The sequence below is a fragment of the Nansenia antarctica genome (assembly GCF_963989245.1).
Source record: "Nansenia antarctica genome assembly, chromosome: 4".
Classification (NCBI taxonomy): Eukaryota; Metazoa; Chordata; class Actinopteri; order Argentiniformes; family Microstomatidae; genus Nansenia; species Nansenia antarctica.
In genome coordinates, this window is record NC_137689.1 from 71,427,842 (window position 1) to 71,428,155 (window position 314).

Here is a 314-nt window from a genome sequence, read left to right on the forward strand (position 1 = left end):
TCACAGTGTGTTTCTTTCAGAGGTTAATTCAAAGTCAATCTCAGACCTCCGTTGTTGTTAACCAGCCGAAATGCCATCTGTCGTCGCGATGCTACGTTCGCGCGCCGCAAATCGATCCATTATTTTCCCTGTAACTAAACAGCAGGCTGCTAGTTTCTTTTTTTTCCGCCTTCGTTAAGAGGAACTATTCGCCTGTGACAATGTGTAAACGATCGTCTGTTGAACAATACCTGATGTATGTGGTGTCTGGATCAATCTATAATATACACCCAGTAAGTTGACATTTCTCTCAGTATGTTAAACGACTGAGCGTA